Source organism: Polypterus senegalus, chromosome 6 (assembly GCF_016835505.1).
Source record: "Polypterus senegalus isolate Bchr_013 chromosome 6, ASM1683550v1, whole genome shotgun sequence".
Taxonomy (NCBI): Eukaryota; Metazoa; Chordata; class Cladistia; order Polypteriformes; family Polypteridae; genus Polypterus; species Polypterus senegalus.
In genome coordinates, this window is record NC_053159.1 from 165,545,796 (window position 1) to 165,565,994 (window position 20,199).

The window sequence follows — 20,199 nt, forward strand, 5'->3', positions numbered from 1 at the left end:
ATAGAGACCAATAACAAAAGCTAAAAATAATAGTGGTTATAATCAAAGAATGTGACAGGCCAGCTACAGAAAAAGGAGTCAGAATGAGCAGTGAATGAGCTGTTTTGAGCAAGGTCAGAGTGATAAGAAATGATAATATAAACTGTAATTTTTGGATTGATCGAGGCTCGACTCGATTTGGCTGAATTGGGTTGAGTCCACGTTATTGTTTTATTGCAATAAAACTATATACTCTGTTTGCATATCCTCTAAATCCTACAGCCTTCATTTCAGGTGAAGACCTTTTGGTGCGTCTTTTGCTCCAACGATTTTTGCTTCGTCAGTAACAGCCTGATTTCTCAGGCCCTTCATCTAAAATCATGTTGCAGAAGAGAGGTGTTTTGCTACTTGCCTGCAAATAACAATACCTTGTAATAATTCTGTCCTTTATAGCTCATTAGTTTTAATAGTGCTTGATTTTTTTTTTTTACAAGATTACCTATACTATATCTGACATACTGCAGAGGTTGTCCAACAGTTTAATAACACTGTGCATAGAATTCACACTAAAACAAGGCCTATGGACAAAGGTGGAAATATGCGTATGCACAATAAATTCAGATGCACAAAATCGTGCATAAGCCAACTTCCACAGACTTCAGCTCCATAAATTCCGGTCAGTATGAAAAGTAATGCATGTTTATGTGCCTGCCCCCAACCCCGACTCCTCCCATAATTTAGCGTATTTTAATATGCAAATCAATATAAATATCACCTTCGTTCAGCGTTTTGTTAGAAGACAATGGCAAAAGCATGTGGGGAGGAAGAATTTCAGCAAATGCAAAGTGGAGGCAAGGAAAAATGTGCTATTTGTTGGCTTAAGCAGTGGTATAAACAACAAAAGTATGTTGATCAAGTGATACAGCCGAAAGGACACAGAATACATTACGTTCATTATATTACAGCTCTCTGAACAATTTAAATACCAGTACTTTTTGGCAGATGTTCTCTTTATGGAGAGCAGCAACTATTCCACCTTTTCACAGGCAGCACTTCAGTCCCTTCACAACAGACAATGCATCATACTGTCTGAAAGCATACCAGGAAGTTTTAAAAGGGGTTATGCCTAACAATGTACATTTTACTTGCTTGTGTCATGTCATCAGTTTGGTGGGAGAGACCTGGCAGCACTAGAAATACTTTAGTGAGGCTGTATTACTAGTGATGTGGGTAAAGTCTGCCTTCCTCAAGAAGCCTGCCAGGAACCCCCAAGGCAGGAAACACGAATCACTAGGTTACCTTGCTGAAAATATTAACCTCTACAAAAAGTTTTCTGGCCGAGAACATATCAGCTCTGGCTATAACAAATATCCTAGATCCTAAAAGTGAAGTTAACCTTCATCTCAGAAGGATGCATCAAACTAGTAACCACTCTTACAATTCTGGATGGCCCTCACTGTTCTGCTGCAGTCTCAGCATACAGCATCATGGAGGATCTGGGCTCCTGCCAGATAAATGGAACTGCAAAATAAGGTTCAGTTGTGCTAGTATTGTGTTTCATTAAAAGGAATGTAAAGTGCCATTTCATTATTGTTTGTTTTGTTGTAGCTGTTGCTACTTACAGTATTTAAAAAAAAAAAAAATTAAAAACCTAATTATGAATCAAGGAATAATAAAACAGTGAAAACTGAAAATGAAAAAATAAAACAGTTCCATATGGCAATTCCTGTCCTTCCTTTTCTTTCTCTTTGTAGCCAGTCGCCACACAACAAGCTCTGTAATAAATGTCAAGCCATCTATAAACCTAGAGCGCTGATTCTTCAGAACTTTTAAGAAACTGAATTGAATTCCTGTATTTTTACTGTATAGTACATTGAGTTTCAATATTCAGATCCTCCATAAATTTTTTTTCCTATAATATGATAAAATAACAATAATACAATAAAAACAATGCAAAATATACAATATGAAATCATAAGTGCAATATACATGTACATATAGTGCACATGGATCATAAAGTGGCTTAGGTTGTGCAATATTACAACTGTAGTGCAAGTTTACAGTGAGTTGCTTTGCCAGGAACACTTGATGGACTGATTGAGTATGTTTATAGTTCTTGGGATGAAGCTGTTTTCTGAACTGCAAGGTCCTTACAGGAAAGGCTCTGAAGCATTTGCCGAATGTGCTGGCTGATTGCTGTATCCCGATTAATCCTCTGCACTCTTGTTACAGTCCGGCATAGAGCTTTCCAATCGGCTGCTGCACAACTGTGATTCCACACTCAGATACAGTGGGTTAAAATACTCTTGAGTTGTGCAGTGAACATAACAACGCTAAAGCAGCTGTAGCTTTTGGAATAGTTTGGCCATTCAGTGGACCAGTTATTCAGTTATATTGTTACAGGTTCATTACAGTCAGATGCCTTAAATGTATGTGGTTAATTTCAGTGTATTTGATAAAGCCGTGTCAGGGATGTGAATCTAACAAAGAAAGGGAAACCACACGGGAACAGTAGAACTGCTTTGATGCTGGGTGCAGCTAGTTTGCAAAACTGAGCAGAAAATGTTTGTACGTAATGGATTGTGCTCCCGTGTGAATGTGCGTGGCTTTATGCCAAGTTTAGTTTTTATACATTGCAATGTCAGTGTGGAAATGGGCGTATGCAACATTTCTGTACCTACACACCGTTTATACATGAGGCCCCAGGTCTTATATTTACCTGCCATTTGTCTAGACCAGGGGTGAGCAATGTTGGTCCTGGAGAGCCACTGTGGCTACAGGTTTTCATTCCAACCCAATTACTTAATTATAAACCAATCCTTTCCAATCTCGAACCTTATTTAATTTTATGGCTTGGTAGTCTGCAATGTAAGGTTCTTATATCATAGATTATTTTTCTTTTCCAAGGATACCATCAAAATGATTTGAAGCCTAAAACAGAATTTTCAGTCTGTCACATTTTCTATTAAGTGTTTTAATAAATCAAATCGTACATACATATGAACACAGAGATGTAAATCGAAACAAGCTACATGGTGAACTGCTGACTGCTTTTTCATTTACATCTTTTTGCTAATAAGGAGCCATTAAAACAATGAATGCAGCTGTTTAAGATTGAAATAAGCAATTAAGGGTGGGGAACCTTAACAAGGGAGACCACTAAAATGAAGCATCAAAATCTCACATAAGAAATAAATGCTTCATTAGCAGTAATTGACTTCTCATTAAGAAACTGGTTTGGAACAAAAACCTGCAGCCACTGCGACTCTTCAGGACCGACATTACCCACCCAGGTCTAGACCTTTCTGTAAGCATGAATTCACTGATCATATGACTCTTAGTAGAGAGAGTCACATATGCTATAGTGTCTGTTTCTTCTTTTAAAGTGTTACCTTTCTTTAGTCCTGCTGCTTATTTCTCAGTATTCACAAGATCCAGCATGTCTTCATTATTTCTCCGCCTTAGCTCTTTGGTTAGGCTCTTGTTCTTTCAGTCTCTCAGGGCTGGACTTTCACAACGATATAATGCCAGGTCTCCTGGAAACTGCCCTTCAAACCTTCTAACTCCTAAAGAGCCCTTCCAACAATTTGGTCCCGCTACTCCCTTGCTTCTCTCTCTCTCTCTCCCTGTCTCCCCACTGTCTCCCAGTTAACTTCAGGTCAGGTTTAAACATCTTGTCTTGATCTACAAGTCCTTGCATGACTATGATCCTTACCACTTCCAGTCTGTTGTCCGTCAGTGTTTAAAGACATTTTCTTTTTGATTTGGCCCAGTGAACTAACAGTGGCTCCTTTCGTTGTATAAACAATAATGTTTGCTGCTGTTCAGTTCTTACTCCTAAGCTATGGAACAAGCTATCCATTGGGGCTGCTTAGTTATCCTTCTGTTTATTCAACTTAGAAATATTTACCGCTGTAATGATATTATCAGCTGTCGGCAAACTGTTTTTCTATTATATTGATAGTTTTTCATCTATTCTTTTGCAAACATAGATATGGTTCCCTGCTTTACATTTTTCTTACATTTTTTACTTTCTTGCCAAAGGCATCTACTAAGTAGGAATATCAATTAGACTTAATGTAGGGCACCACTGTCACCCCATGTCCACAAGAAGAAAAATGCTACAGAAACCTGTGGCTGATACACTGAGGTGTCATTAGTCTACATGAATATAGCACTTATTTCCTTACTTTATTTCACAATGATTAATTTAAAACAAATGTACACAAAATGCACATTTTGTAATGTCCAACAATGTTCTTATTCTATCAATTAAATTTGCAATATAGCTTTTATAGGCATGCTTCGAGCATTTATCTAAAATGATAAATATGTATAATTTGGTAAATGTTATACATTATTTCTTTATTTTATGTTTAGACAATTAGGCAGAACTACAGTATAGCAATGATTATCCTAAATTTAAAGGCGTTTGTTGTGAGTGTACCATTGGAATTGTTTTCTGTTGCAAACTCCATTGTTTGTTTATTTTTCATCAAGACAGGCTAATTTTATCACACTTTCTTATTTAAGACTTGACATGTATAAATAACTGCTAGAGCAGTTCAAGGCAAGCACTTAAGACTTTCAGACACATTTGGAATGGTAAAATTCAACATTTTAAGTGAAGGCCTGGAGTTTTGCATTATTGCACATCTTATTTCAGCATGTCTTAAAATATGTCTTTCTGATGGCAGTGTACCACACATCTACATGGTTAATTAATTATACATCCTTGATTTCCTGTAGTCAAAACGTTGTGAATATCTAATGTAGTGAATTCCATTACATTTTGTATCCATTAACACACATAAGTGAACATATTGTATGTAACAGATCCTAATTGTAAGGTTTCAAATGGCAAGGTTGAAGAAATTCCTGTAAACTGCAATAGCCCATGTGTTAACAAGTGTTATGCTAAATGTTTCAAGCACTGCTGGAAAGGCTCATTGTGCAGTTCAGAAGTCGTGGTTAGCAGTGGGGCGTCTTCCAGCCAAAGCCTTTGTCTGCCACCATTTTATATCACAGCCTGACAAGTTTAGCCCTTTAAGAATATTTTTCCCCTGAAGTTCTAGACCTCGCCTGCTACCTTCCCTTAGTCACAGTGTTCCAAAATGCCAAATCATTGGTGCACTTGCATGTATTACTTGTAGTAATGTTGTCATGTGTATAGAGTACAGTAAAATTCTGACTTGCATGCCTAATCAAACTGCCACATGTCACTAGTTTCCGGTGCAATAAATGAGTTTATTAAAATACATAATTGTATTCAATAAAAAGTGAAAGTGAGTATTCGATATGTAGAAGTTTAATGTAAGCTGCTATTGTATAGTAAGTAATTTACTATGCATTTTGGGTCCCCCAGTTATACCTATTCACTAATGTACTTTAGGTTTTTCATCATTAAAAGTTTCTGTGAGAGTTAAATGCCATTAATTAATTTGGTGACGTGTTCTTACTTTTCTGAAAAAAAAAAACCAAACTATTCTAAGTAGTGACCCAGTTTTTGACAGCCCTGTTAGATTAAGTTTGTTTTATAAATGCAAACTAGCTTTATTAGTCAGGTTCGCCTGGGAAATCAATGGGCCTCTGTAATAGTGCGTTTGGTTAATCAGATGAATCAGAAGTACTCCATACTTAAGTACAGTTATCCCTTGTGATTCATGGTGTTTTGGCGCGCAAAACCCCTACAAATACAAAAATGTGCTGATACTGTACTGTTCCAATAATATACAGTTGATTTAAAAAAAATTTAGATAATACAGTTGTTATGCATATAACACCAAAAACGTAAAACAATATGAAATTACTGTACTGTATACTTTCCTGTGAGTTGCAACAGTAACATACAGTGTTTGTGCTCACTGGTGTAGCTGGAGCATCAGCTTAACAGATCTCCTACTCTTTTTTTTCTTCTTCTTGATATACCTTACTGTCAACTTGTTGAAGGAATACTCCACCCAAGATTATATTTTTTAAATATATTTCTTAACCCATGTAGTTTGTAATGGTTGCCAAGAAATTGCAATTTTCAAACTCAGCATCGCCAGTGGTGGATAATTCTGGACAACAACAAAATATGCAAAACATCTCTCATGTGACTTGCTTTGCATAATCCATATGCCTGATATCCATTTATATGGTTAAAATGAGCAAAATGTTTGCATGTTTATATATTATTAACAGCTACTTCCTGGAAAGTCGGCATTCATGGTAAACGAGAGATGTCACTCCCATAGTGTTGTGCATTTGAATTAAAGCCTGGTCTGTCTGTCAGTGAATGAGGAGACAGGCAGATCTTCAAGTCAAACGCACAGAATTGTGGGAATAACATCTTTCCTATTTACTACTTCCAAAATTCACAAAGTAATTTCTATTTAATTATTGTTGAGAAACCCGCTAATAGGTGGATCCGTGAATTGTAAAACTGTGAATTACACAGGCTGACTGTAGTTTTCTGCACACAGTATGTTAGTGTTTCTTTTTTGTTTTGTTTTTTTTTAAAAAAGAGATATTAAATAATATTAATTAACTTGAGCTGCTTACTGTTGAACATATTAACATGCAGTCCTCAGTGGTACTGGTGTGAAATAGATTGCAGCAGAACTTCATATTAAAGGATATCGCCAATAGCAGTATTAAGAAGTGATTTAAAGTCAATTGTTTCAGAGCTAAAAACTGTTAAAAATCTCGACCCTCCATTATCATCAGAGGCAAAAATTAATCTCTACTACCTCAGTGTACAGTGGGTTTGAATAAATGTCCAACAACAACAGTTAGTAATTGCTTTTACTCCCTCAAAAGCCCCATCCTGTTCTCTTATCACCTTCTGAGAAACAGCATCTCCATCAGCTATAGAAAAAAATGATGCTTCATTCTGTTTAATTGTGGCTTGTCTCCATCAGTTAATTTGCTTTTTTCTTTTTTTAACTTCAAAAATCACTTAACACTGATTGTTGATTGGTATTATGAACTTGATGATATGCAGTGTTTTCAAAATTATAAGGCTATGCACTGATGAAAAAAAAAATGGATGTGAGCGTCCATAGGCTTTGTGCTCTAGGAACTAAGTTTCCCGAAGTGTTCTGTAATATTTCAGTAATTATTTACTACTTTGATGCTGATCTTTCTGATCATAAAATAGGTCATTACATTAGCAATTGATGAGCAGAATTCAGAATTAATTGCAGATTGACTTTATTTGAGGGTTCTTCTAGAGTGCCCCTGTCTCTTGCACTATTTGGCTCAAAAACTAATCAGCACATTATCATCTCATAACAGCTTAAGCTTCCAGTTTGGTATTTTTCTGTCCAGCCGTTTTAGCCCTAGAGATCCTCGAGAAACTGTGACACACAGACACCCGCACACAGAACCATCATTGAGATATCAATGTTTTTGGTATCAAGGTACCCTATAACATCGATTCGCTGAAAACCGGACATCAAAATCTTTGACGAATTTAAAGCTTTCGCCCCCCTCATAGATGAATAGTTATGGTGGGGGAGGTTGCAAAGCAATAATGTAGTGTCATGAAGTGTGTGCCTGGCCAAGTGCATCATGCCAATACTGTCCAGATGCCTGAATCTCACTTTGGAGGGGAATAGAAAAATAATAGGTAATGATAAGCAAAACAGCTGAGTTTCGCGTGTGAGGTTTTCAATAGCAAATTCATGACGGGGAAACTCCGCTCTTCAGATGCTGTCTATGGGTTTTCAAGGAACTTAAAATGGTAAAAACAGGGTTCCAGGGTCATAAAGGTAGAGAAAGACTGGTCTAATATAAACAGTGAAGTTATTATCCCAAAGTGCTTGAAATAAAAAAAAAAAAAAAAAAAAAAAAAACGACGCAGCAGATGCTACCTTTGATGACATGCTGCTTTTATCAAAACTCTCATTTAAAACTTAACGAAATCTTCATGGAACAGCGCACTGCCTGATGGGAATTATAGACTACACAGTGGCAGTTGCACAAGGTGGGAGGGAAGGAGGGTGGAATATACAGTATATTAAATAACTTTCTTACTGGATCAGTTGTGTGAAATTAACTGTGCTCACAGCCACAGCACCGGGCGAGCACTTGCTTCTTCTTTCAGCTTCCCCAAACGGTCCTCTTTTCACTTTGGTTCTTCAGTTGGCATTCATTTGCATAAGCCAGTACACCCCATTTTTCTGTACAGTCACTGTTGGTGCAAAGTGGAACATTGTGCGTTAGAATGTCCCTCCTTCTGGAGCATTATTCAGAACAGATTAACAACAAATAAAAAGCAAATGTCGTCTAATTTTCTTTGTTCTATTATGTAACCAAATTTCAATCAAGTCGGTTAAAGCATTTTTGAGATTTTTTAAAAAAAATTTAAATCCCTAAATATTGATATATTGAAAAGTCCCTTTTTAGTGAATACTTACAGCCCTAGGTGTACTGTTCTGCCGATTTCAGCTTTTTAGCTAAATGGAACATAGTGTGTTCATTGATGAGTGAGTGAGCGAGTCACTCATCTTTGCAATATGTATAAATAGATTGAAGATTGAGAACAAATTCTCTCCAGATGACCCCATCTCACACACAATAGGTAGTTAAATATCATTTACTGATGTCATAGGATACATTAAAAGCAATAGGTCAGGGAGTTCAGAGCTATAGGAAATTAAAAAATGCAACTCCAAAAAAGAGTTTTCTGCTTACCGAACAACATGAGATTCTAAAATAGTATCCTGTCTATACTGTTACTTTAATTCTTTTGTTTACCTCACATTGCAGAATTTCATTGTTTGATAATCCAATGAAGTAATGAGTCTTGAATATTTTGAAAATAATTTAAATGTGCCTGGGAAACATTATCCCAGAATGCACAGTAACTACTAATTTTGGTTTTGGGCTATTTCAAATAGTTATTGTCAACCTTATTGGCACCATTGGATTTTTAGTATATCGTCTTACAATATCTTCAGAAATAATTGGAAATGGATTAATGTTTCATCATTAGAATAATATGTTTTATTTATGTAGTGTCTTTCATACACTCAAGGACACTTTACAATTCAATAGAAGACAGTAGAAATTACATACATGAAGAATAATACTCATTGAAGAGATGTGTTTTTAACAGATGTTTGAAATTAATAATAGACTTTTCCATGCGAAGGCTGAGAGGGAGAGTATTCCAAGTTTTAGGGGCTGTCACTCTGAAAGCTCTGCCACCCATAGTTATTAACCTGTATTTGGGTACAGTGAGTAACTTAGCGTCCGATGAACGTAATCCACGGGCATTAGAATATTTTAATAGGATGTCCAAAGTTATACAAAAGATTTTGTTCAGCTTACATATAGCTATTTCACAGAAGAAAAAGAAAATAAGGATGGTATTAAAAGCATGCTTCACCTAATATTTCTTTGCAAAATCCTTGGCAGTAATGACCCCTCCAAACATTTCTTGTAGCTATCAGTATGCTTACACATTTCTGCTGGTAGTTTCTCCTACTCTTCACTGGCAGTTTCTTCTCACTCTTGAATGATTACAGGGTCTTTTACCAGCAGCTTGTTCCAAACGTTTTCAGTGGGCTCCAGGATTTGTGTTTTTGGCCATAGTGCCGATACTCTATAATCTTTGACACTTACCTAGTTTACTGACACAAGATAACACATTCCTTTCTGTTGTGTCATAGTATTACTCAGATTTCATTGTTCACTTAATAAATTCAAAGCTTTCCAGTTGCAGAGGCCACAAAGAAGAACATAACGTTATGGATCCTTCACCTATTTAACCGTAAGACAAAGCCCTTCTCAGTTTAGTGTCTGGCAAATGAAAATGATCGAAAGTGTCACTTATGGTCATCTTTAAGGTCTTTGGAGTTGGATTTTTTTTCACCAGATCAAAGACATTTTTGATAAAACTTCCCTTTTCCAAACCATGTCCTGGGATATTTATGACCTTGAGTAGGATTGTGTACTGTGGAAAGAGAAATTCCAAGGTCTCTGGAAATGTCCTTGCTCCCTTTTGTATTTTTTATGTTTTGTGATTATAGTTTTGACAGTTTCAGATAGCTTTCATTGAAGTGAAGGGAATCATTAAAGCCATCATTCATTGGTTAATTCATGCCTTGTGAGAATTTATCGTAGGTGAGTCTAATTTTACTGTAATAGGGCATTTCACACTTTCATATTTTTTTCTTCCTTTGCTGGAATTGGCTTTTGAAAGGGCACATTTGTTTCTCCGAGTTAATGCATCACTTTTTCCCACATTTTATGTTACAGCCTTATTCCAAAATGGATTAAATTTCATTTTTTTCCTCAGAATTCTACACACAACACCCCATAATGACAACATGAAAAAAGTTTACTTGAGGTTTTTGCAAATTTATTTAAAAAGAGAGAGAAATCACATGTATGTAAGTATTCACAGCCTTTGCTCAGTACTTTTGTCGATGCACCTTTGGCAGCAATTACAGACTGAAGTCTTTTTGAATATGATGCCACAAGCTTGGCACACCTATCCTTGGCCAGTTTCGCCCATTCCTCTTTGTAGCACCTCTCAAGCTCAATCAAGTTGGATGGGAAGCGCCGGTGTACAGCCATTTTAAGATCTCTCCAGAGATGTTCAATCGGATTCAAGTCTGAGCTCTGGCTGGGCCACTCAAGGACATTCACAGAGTTGTCCTGAAGCCACTCCTTTGATATCTTGGCTGTGTGCTTAGGGTTGTTGTCCTGCTGAAAGATAGACTTTCGCCCCAGTCTGAGGTCAAGTGCGCTCTGGAGCAGGTTTTCATCCAGGATGTCTCTGTACATTGCTGCAGTCATCTTTCCCTTTATCCTGAATAGTCTCCCAGTTCCTGGCGCTGAGAAACATCCCCACAGCATGATGCTGCCACCATCATGCTTCACTGTAGGGATGGTATTGGCCTGGTGATGAGCAGTGCCTGGTTTCCTCCAAACGTGATGCCTGGCATTCACACCAAAGAGTTCAATCCTTGTCTCATCAGACCAGAGAATTTTGTTTCTAATGGTCTGCGAGTCTTTCAGGTGCCTTTTGGCAAACTCCAGGCGGGCTACCATGTGCCTTTTACTAAGGAGTGGCTTCCATCTAGCCACTCTACCATACAGGCCTGTTTGGTGGATTGCTGCAGAGATGGTTGTCCTTTTGGAAGGTTCTCCTCTCTCCACAGAGGACCTCTGGAGCTCTGACAGAGTGACCATCGGGTTCTTGGTCACCTTCCTGACTAAGGCCCTTCTCCCCCGATCGCTCAGTTTAGATGGCCAACCAGCTCTAGGAAGAGTCCTGGTGGTTTCGAACTTCTTCTACTTATGGATGATGGAGGCCACTGTGCTCATTGGGACCTTCAAAGCAGCAGAATTTTTTATGTAACCTTCCCCAGATTTGTGCCTCGAGACAATCCTGTCTCGGAGATCTACAGACAATTCCTTTGACTTCATGCTTGGCTTGTGCTCTGACATGACCTGTCAACTGTTGGACCTTCTATAGACAGGTGTGTGACTTTCCAAATCATGTCCAATCAACTGAATTTACCACAGGTGGACTCCAATTAAGCTGCAGAAACATCTCAAGGATGATCAGGGGAAACAGGATGCACCTGAGCTCATTTTGGAGCTTCATGGCAAAGGCTGTGAATACTTATGTACATGTGTTTTCTCAGTTCTTTTATTTTTAATAAATTTGCAAAAATCTCAAGTTAACTTTTTTCACGTTGTCATTGTGGGGTGTTGTGTGTAGAATTCTGAGGAAAAAAATGAATTTAATCCATTTTGGAATAAAACTGTAACATAACAAAATGTGGAAAAAGTGATGCACTGTGAATACTTTCCGGATGCACTGTATTTCTTCATCACTACAATCAATTTTTGGAAGTGAAAGGGTTGGAGTAAATGCTATCTATTGCTGGTTAACCAAAAATAGGTTTACTCTTTAGTGTGACAACTGTGAATTTTACGAATATGGCTTATGAGAATCTCATTCTTCTAATCAGACTGATTGAGTCTTCTTAGTATCATGTCAATAATTGTATCTTGACAGGATTTTCTTTTTTGATTTTGTATACTTTTCCACGCAATTCCTTTTTCATCATCATTTGATCCTTTGCTGCTCTGTGTCAAACACAAGGAGGTTATATATGTAGGCCAATGCTGTTTCATTGCCCACTTTTTTCAAGAGATATTGTACATGATGAAACCTAAACTGAAAGGGTGCCAATAATGTTGACTTCAACTTTAAACTTTAGTGCATGCTTTCCTATTAATAGAAAACATCATGAACAGAGATTACAGTAATCATTGCTGCAGACTTAATATTTCCTAGTTATCCATGCAATTGTGATCATTTAAAACACTATATAATTTGTGGTATTATCCATTATAGTACTTTGACTGTTTAAAGTAAATTATTTCATGCATGAAATATGAGCATATTTTCTTTTGTTTTGACAGGTATATAACTGCTCCCTCAAATTGACTTGGATTGTAATTGCCTTTATTATAATAGATATTTTAAAAGTTCTTAAAACTGCTATTCATTACACTGTTCTGTTTTTTAATTTTGAACACTTAAAGTCTGTAATTGTAACTTATTTGAAAGCCGTTGTAGTTATTTTGTCTTTAAAAATTTTATTTTTTGTTATGTGAAGTGCCTTGTGATAGTTTTCTTTTGAATAAAGTTTGAGTGAGTATGAATTTGAAAGGAGCCTAGATATTGTGGTGTATGGCCGGCCATTTATCCCGGCCAATACCCCCAAGCCGCCAGGTGGAGCCCTCCCTGCAGTATGGAGGTTCCCCGAAGACCTGCCAGGGCATCATAGACATTGCAGTTTTTATACGCAGCCCTGCTGGATACCGTGGGGGCCACTAGGAGATGCTGCAGGGAGGAACAGCGGATATTTTCCCTACGCCCCGGAAGCAAACATAGACAAGGGGAATGACATGCTTCCGGGGTGAAGAAAAGGACTTTTTACCTGACCCGAAAGTAATACAAGATCACATGGACTGGGGATTGGGAACACTTCCGGGTCAGGGAATATAAAAGGACTATGAGAGCTCCCAGACGGAGAGCTGAGCTGGGTGGAAGGGGGCAACGTGTCTGGGAGTCGGAGGATTGTTTATTGTAGTTATTGTGTTTATTTGTATGAGTATAGTGGAGGAGAGGGTGCTTTGTGCACTGTGGAGATTTAATAAAATCAAAGTTTGGACTTTTACCTGGTACCTGGAGTTGTGGACAGGGGTTCCAAGAGAGCGATAGCGCCCCCTATCTGTCACAATATGTATTACAGGGACTAAATATCATGTTGGTACAAGTATTGTGGAAAAAAATTCAAAGGTATGGCTGCAAGACACTATAACCTGTTAAATTAAATCCAGATATTTACATGTTTATAAAAAAATAATTTGAAGTTTGCTAGTATAATTGTTTTGATTTTGCATGAAGAAGCATTCAGACTCGTTTACATTGTTTTTAACTATGAGTAAGTTATTAGCTGAAAGGCTAAGTGCTCTAACACACATTTTGTGCAAAGCATGTTAAAATAAATTGTTTTTGCAGGTGGTTTTTTTTTTCATTTCCAATGTTTGGACTAGGACACCACTTTCCTGTATTTTTACATGCAATTTCCTGTTTTAACAATTTGTGGGCATGCTTTACTCAGCTCATGATTAGTACATTCAAATTAATAAGAATCTAATTAATAAATAATCATGGAGTAAATATAGATGATAAATTAACATGTAATATACCATATGTTTTGGGATAAAACAACACCTTTATTCCTTTGCAGGCTGAGATTGTATGTGTGAACCAAAAGATAATTCTTATGTATTACCATGCAATTATAGAAAGTGTGTTTATTAGATTATTTTATCTCCCCCTAGTTTGGTAACCCTTAAAAAGTAGCTGGTCTTTTATAAACAGTCATTAAAATCACTACGAATAAGATAAAATGTTGCCCTTCAGGCATTTATCAACTGACTGTTCTTAGGCTAGCCCAGAAAAATCACCTTAACTCCTGTACATTGTGCACAGTAGTTTCAGTTTCTCCCATTAGGCAGGTCTTTAAGGTCTCTAGATAATTACAAAATTAATATATATGCATTCATCTGAACCAAAGTCAATTAAAGCACATAATACCAGGAAATTATGGGAGAAAAGTTGTGTTTTAAGCTTAATTATAGTTTACAAACTTCTTGTTTTGAGTTGTTAAAACATTTTCTAATGTAATTTTATCCATTTTATAATGGTTTTTGATATTTTGTTCATGCAGTAAACACTGAAGATTCAAAATGAATGCCCCCTTTGGGTTCAATATACTGTAGTTACTTTAGCAACGCCAATTTAATTGAAGCTTTACTGTTGGCCTACAGCCTTTTCAAACATTTAACACAGCATTCAAATGATCAGATTGCAATGCCCTTCTATATAACCAAAGATCAATCTGAAGATAGGAAAATTAGTTGTATTTGTAACATTTCATTGCCTCTCCTAAGCTGGGTGTAGTGTGGGGTGGTCGTATATTATTTTGGGAAGATGGTGGTGAACATGTCTAAATTCTACTCAGGCAGATTATGTTTAAACCTCAAACCAGTGTTGGGTCTTCATTTGTACATACTACCATTTTGAGCAGTGACTCTTAATTCAAACCCATGACAGATAATAAATGGTGGTGGTTGTGTTTCCCAGTAACCTCCAGAAATGTATGAATTCTAAAGCATCATCTCTTACATCTAAACCCCCAATAACTGTCCTCTAAATTTAGTCAATTTAGCTGATGATTATTTTTTTAACAGCTGTGCTTAAATATTTTTAATAACTGCTTCAAGGGTCCTATGATAAATCTGGCGGCATAGTTTAATCACAAAATAAGAGAGTAAAAGGAAATTATCCACATTTATCGAATCCAATGTCAAGATTAATTCCTATGTGCTTAGAACAGTTTGATGTATGTATTGTACACCACAGAAGGATGATGCCTAATTTGCTATTACTGTACTACAGAAAAGTGACAACCTTGTGGTAATTTTTCAAATGTGAATGTCACCAAATATAGCACAGCAGTGTACAGTACACGTTTGGCATATATTTTGTGTGATATGAACTCAGTGGGAAATTTTTATACCGCAGATTTAACTATTCAGAAAGACTGTTACTCTAATGTGTATCTCAACTGCCTCAAAACTAAAGGAAAAAAGTCTGCTCTACCTGAACAACAGTCTGCTACTCCACTGTCAGTTCAGTAGATGTTTGGAAAAAGTAAAAAAAAAAAAAAATCCAGTGCTTGGGAAAATAGATGGTGGGAATAAATATAGTATGTTGCCAGGCAACCTGGTGCAGACCTGTGCCAGGTCGATTGTATTATAAAAGAAGGCTGCAAGCACATTAAAGTGTTCAAACTTCCAAAGAAAGAAAGAAAGACTTTGTCAGAGACTAACAGTCAAACAACAACCAAAAGAAAAAGCATTTTAGGTAAAAAAAAAAAAAAACAAAAACAAAGTGTTTTTCAGTCATGTTTCATTTTGTGGTTTGATTCCAATTCAATTGTGATAACATGGAGAAACATTTAGATTGAATTCTGTTGAATTTTGAATGTACTGACTCTGCTAATGACCATGACTATTCTTCTGCCGAATATTCAAAGGAAGAACTTTACAATCTTTGCCTCTCAGAAAATACATGTTTTGCCTGGGACTTCTAGCCTGTTTCACTGAACAAGTTCCCTTGTACATCATTTTTCTAACTCAATTTAGTCATTAAAAACATGAATGAATACCATCAAAACACATGACATTAATAGTAATAATTGTTGCACACATGCAAATAAAGATATGTTGATGTGCTAGATAGTGATGGATACCATGTAGTGAAGGAGCATATAGCTTATTTTTACATTTAACATGTATGTCAGAAGATAGCATCATGTTTGATTGGTAGAAAGGGTTACAACAAGGAAGTCCATTCTGGATTCAGTTACTCACTGCATATTTTTTATTTTTGAAAATTAATGTATCTCTTGGCTATTTAAATGACTTAACATGACACTGTCAACTATAAGCCGCTTAAACAAATAGCAAGAAGGCTGGTGCCTGCAGAGAACTTGCAAGCAATATGATTTTTTGGAAGATCTGGACACATTAGCTGCTTAGACTTGGGGTAAACAGTTCCTAACGTAGTAATTAGAATGAAAAAATAAGCTTGTCTCTTAGTTTTCACGTCTCCTAAAGACTTATTGTGCCCCACTTAAGAGTTTTTTGATTTAGGGCCACTAGCTTGTTGTGTGTACTGTGTTGTCCATATAAAGTTAATCCAGAGTTTGTGCACTGCTTATTTTTAAAACTGACCCAACCTTAATAATTTCAAGATTAATATTTTACCTTTTAAGACCATGTTCTACCTTACTCAGAATCATACAGCTTATTTTAAGAAACTGGGAGAAATTTTAGAAATATTGTAATTTCCTGAATATCTGAAAATATTGAAATTTCAATACCATTTTGGCATGAAAGGCCTAGTGGAGACTTACCAAAGTTTTCATGTACATGTGCAGAATTCTCTAACATTGCATTAACTTACCTGACTAATAATTGGACACATCATCGATGCAAAGCAGTCTGATGATCTGCTGCTGTGGTCAGAGGAAATCACACTGAAGCATTCAAGAATGTTAAGAATGTTTTTGGCAACAGCAGAGCACCAAACTAGAACGTGCTTTAAGGATAAAAAACATTACATGCAACATGTTAAAGGTTCTTTTTCTACCTTCACCCTAGGACTTCATCCCTGCTGATCTTCGTGCAGTCAGTAATGAACATAGTGAACAGTTTCACCAGGAAATTGCAGCAATGGAAAAACGTTACCTGGGCAAGTGGAACTCATCAGCTTTGATTGACAATGAAGCGAAAAACATCAGTATAAACAAAAATCGGCAGCAAAACATTTTTAGCCTAGTTGATCAAATGCAACGTGTCAGCATCATTAAGTGATTAAACGTGCCAAATTCAATAAAAAAATTTGTATCAGTTTTCACCCTGGCTGAACCAAAACGGTGAAAGATACATTCCTGATAATGATGAGTAAATTGTGCTGGATTTTTAGTGTCTCTTCATTAGTGTATGCCTCATGGCCTCAACTGGGAAAAGCTCAAACTGAAAGTGCAAATGTGCAATTTCAGGGATAAAAAAGTATCAACAGTCTTTTTGATAAGAGCCCATTTTCAAATTGGAAAGTTCAGGTGGCACATGCACATACTTATCCTAGAGTATAGAGAAGTTTGCAGGACCGACTGATCGACCCCTCACCTGGAAACTGGCTTGAAACACCTGGCATTCTAGATAGTTAGTTACTTTGGATGTATGATAGAAAATAAAAAAAGATTACTTAAGAGAAACATATTACTTGTTTTGCACAACATCTGGTGGGCATATCCCCCACTGGCCCTTAATGCAGACATTCCAGTGTGAAATACATTTTTGCCCTATGTTCACCACATCTAGATTGTTACAAGCAAATTAAATTACAGGATAAAGGATTTAGTTATCTTATTAAGTTACTTGACTAAGATCATGGCAAATAATATACTGTACATGATTTCAAGTGAGATTCAAGTTTATTTGCTTTTGGCTATGAACCAGAGTTTTTCACACTGTTGAATGGAGTTCTTTAGTTTGGAAGTTATTGTCTTTGCAGTTATATATTTTCAGAGTCGAATGACTCAGTCAGGCTTATTGATGCCAAAAGACAATTTTCCATCTTGCTGTTGAGCTTTTTAACAAGATCAGAAACAGTTTGCCTGTGTCTTGTGAACCTCACCTGGTAAAGTTCACACTTTTTACAGATTTGGTTCTCATTCTCCACATTGAATGAGAGAGGTTTCTTTCATGTGCAGTATACCCCTCTCTCTTTATTTATTATGATTCTACCCCTGTCAGTGAAATTTTATGAAAATTTGCAGCATGTTGCAAAACTGCATTCCACTATGTTCACAGCATTGCTTGTTGCCTTGTGTTTAAAAAAAAAAAAAAAAATTCCTTACAAATTTCAAAACCACCTTATTAGACCTAATTTTCCTGTTGATGGATACATTTGGAATCAATCTGGGTGGTGTATACATTGGCCTGTACGTGATTATAAACGTGATGATGAGCGTGCCTGGTAGTAGCTTGGTGTTCTACCCAGGATTGGTTTCTGCCTTGCATTTGATACTGCCAGGACAGCATCTTGTTTTTCATCTTAAGCAATGATTTACATTAATTGTTTTTTAGATATCTTGTAAATGTTATCTTTAATGATTTGTGCTATTGTGACTCTGCTGAGGTTGAAATTGTATTCGTTCATATTATTTTCACAGATATCTTCATTTTTTTAAATCTTTTTTTTTTTTTAAGTGAAGCTCAACAATTTTCAGTCTGAGGCACATTATTTCTTAAGCTCATGCAATTTGTTCAGATTGTAAAGAAATTTAATTATTAAGTATAAAGTTTTTAATCAGTGTTGAAAACAGTATAAATGTTGATAAATGTAATATTTCAACATTCTCATTTCAGCCTTAAGGCTAAAGGATTGGAAAAGGTTACTCAATCCAAGTGTGTTAGTACATTTTTTTTATTTTTGGTTATAATTTTTTAACAGTATTCCAACATAACATTCTCAAACATCCTTAACTCAATTCAGGATCCCAGGAGTCAAGAGCTTACTCTAGCACGAACCAACTCTGAAAGGGGCATGAATGCATCTCGGGAAGTCTAGCATGGGGTGGCCAACTAACCTCAGACCCACTTGTTAACATTTAAACGTGAACGGTTGTGTATGAAACCAGCTCCGACCCCCACCCCACCCTGCCCATTAAAAAACTAACATTAACCTTTATTGTGATTTTATTACTGTAATGTCAGAGTTTGGTCACTTAGTTGGATAATGAATTTTCATAGCATGGTTTCTGAGAAAGAGGCAATAAAGGACACTGGCAGCCATTTTCCAAGCAGATGATTTTTTAATGTTTTAATAATGTAGCTCTTAAATCACATCTAGTTATTTTGATTAGGGTTTGCAATATTCAATAAACATTTGTAGCTGTGTGTGTGTATGTATATATATATATATATATACATATATATATATATACATATATATACATATATATACACACACACAGACATACAGCTACAAATGTTTATTGAATATATATATATATATATATATATATATATATATATATATATATGTATATATATGTGTGTGTGTGATTTAATTTTTAAACTAGTGCAGTGATGGGAAAACAAACCTATAGGCAAGGATTGGAATCAATTTACTAAAAATTATCAGCATTGGTTGATGGATTTTGCACCTTAATGCAGCAAATAGTCCAAGTGACATCTTTGTAAATAATTATGACTCCATCTGCATTGCTTTTGAAAATAAGTCTTCTTTTGTTAGGCCACTTGGGAGCAGAGCAGATTTTCAATAAAAAAAAATCCTATCAGCAGGCAAAATTCAACTTTCTTAATGCATTATGTGTGCTTTTGTCATATTTGTAATTAAAAGCTGTTCATATGCAAATTTTGGTTGGTTTCATTTTTTTTTTTTGAAGACCTAAAAATGTTATTGTATATTTTGGATTTAGCTGTTCATTCAATTTCTTTGAGGTGCTTTTTGGTGGCATTTAAGTGATTCCTTATTTTTTCCTCCCATAAAATGTCATTATAATAATAGGTGATTTTTTTCTTTTGTATAAAACATTCTGATGTGTGTAAAAGATCCATAACTGCTCACACCATTGCTCACAGGCAATATTGATGATAAGTGACAAGCTGCAAGTTAATTAGCTCAGAAGTTACTAATTAGGATTTTTCTCATTTAAATGTGCAGAATCTTATTTGTGTTGTAAGGAAATGCATCCTATTTGGGAGAAATATCTTATTTCTGCCTATATAAACATTCAGAAAGGATTAGAGCAGAGGATTGATTTAGCTACTGAAAACTTTCTTTAAGGCACATACAAATGTTGCCTAGTGGCAATCTGGGGGTAACCGTAAAATAAAGCACACATACACACACAAAGTAGAGGAAGGGTCTGTTAATTAGCAAGGAAGACAGCTTCTTGAATTAGTATGTGGTGTTAATTAACAGGAAATCTGATGTTGTGTTGTAATTACCACCAATATTTTTGACATAAGGAAAGATTGAAGGTGAATTATATAGATGATAATTGAGTAAAATAATACTCAAATTAATAAGTT

General features: G+C 36.0%; 1 protein-coding gene across 1 annotated transcript in view; it reads left to right on the forward strand.

The window, feature by feature from the left end:
* psmd14 (proteasome 26S subunit, non-ATPase 14) overlaps positions 1–20,199 on the forward strand; it is a 103,557-nt gene that overhangs the window by 29,131 nt on the left and 54,227 nt on the right. The gene's annotated exons all lie outside the window — the stretch shown is intronic.